Here is a 1362-nt window from a genome sequence, read left to right as displayed (position 1 = left end):
TGAGGACCATTCTGTGTTTCATATTGATTTACTTGATGAGTTAACCAATGAGCATATCTTTGATTTCCTTAATGATTTTTATTCTATGTCATTGATAGACTCATACACTTGTCACAATTCTGTAATAAATATGGTATTATGCATCAATTTTCGGCCCCTCAAACCCCTCAACAAAATGGAGTTGTTGAGAGCAAGAATCGAGTCTTAGAGGAGCTGGCTAGAACCATGCTAAATGAAAGCAAGGTTCCTAAATATTTTCGGGCTGATGTAGTGCATACAGCTTGCTATGTGATTAATCGTATATTCGCTAGTGGTAGTGCACTTAGAGATATGACCCCATTTGAGGCTAGAGGTTTCATTGAGAAGATGTCTTCCAACTCTCAACAGTTCAGTGCAAGAAGTAGTGATGGTATAGTAGTCAGAGGTGTCCATGATGTTGGGACAGATTCGGTGAAGCAAGATAAAATTGAGAAAAAAATTGACTCCCTTGCTACCTTGGCCACTCAACTTGCCATAAATCAGCAAAAATCTCCACTTGCAGCACGAGTTTCTGGCATTTGTACCGCAACTGACCATTATGCTGATGTTTGGTGATATTGTGGTCCGATTTAATATTTTTGATGCTATGAAGCATCCATCTGAGGACCATTCTGTGTTTCATATTGATTTACTTGATGAGTTAACCAATGAGCATATCTTTGATTTCCTTAATGATTTTTATTCTATGTCATTGATAGACTCATACACTTGTCACACATGCACTAATTCTGAAATGTGTAATTCTTGTATTGATGAGTTTCTGCATATTTCTGTTGATCCAAATATTATAGAATCAAATTGCACTAACCCAATTGCTACAAACATCAATCTGATTTACTTGTCCAGGTACAAGCTGCAGAATCTCTGTCTGCTACTTTGGTTCCATCTGTTTTGCAGGCACCTATGTTGGAGCTTAAACCTTTGCCTGAAAACCTCAAGTTTGCATACTTATAGGATGATGAGAAGCTTCCTGTTATTGTTTCCACCTCCCTTGATGCTGATCAAGAGGAGAAGTTGTTGCAAGTGCTGAAGAAGCATAAGAAGGCAATTGGTTGGACCTTTGCTGATATTCCTGGTATTAGCCCATCTATGTGCATGCATAGGATACTCTTGGAAGATGGAGCTAAACCAATGAGACAACCACAAAGGAGACTCAATCCAGTCATCCTTGAAGTTGTGAAGAAAGAGGTCACAAAGCTTTTACAAGCTGGGATTATATATCCCATTTCTGATAGTCATTGGGTGAGCCCAGTTCAGGTGGTTCCAAAGAAGACAGGAATTACAGTGGTGAGAAATGAGAGAGATGAGTTGATTCCTACGAGA

At 38.9% G+C, this 1362-nt stretch overlaps 1 long non-coding RNA gene across 1 annotated transcript in view; it reads left to right on the top strand.

The window, feature by feature from the left end:
- Positions 1 to 1362, top strand: part of LOC109329584 — a 7139-nt gene that overhangs the window by 5654 nt on the left and 123 nt on the right. The gene's annotated exons all lie outside the window — the stretch shown is intronic.

The sequence above is a fragment of the Lupinus angustifolius genome, chromosome LG16 (genome assembly GCF_001865875.1).
Source record: "Lupinus angustifolius cultivar Tanjil chromosome LG16, LupAngTanjil_v1.0, whole genome shotgun sequence".
NCBI classification, from domain to species: Eukaryota; Viridiplantae; Streptophyta; class Magnoliopsida; order Fabales; family Fabaceae; genus Lupinus; species Lupinus angustifolius.
Note: the sequence above shows the minus strand (reverse complement) of the source record. Positions and strands in the feature narration are given on the sequence as shown.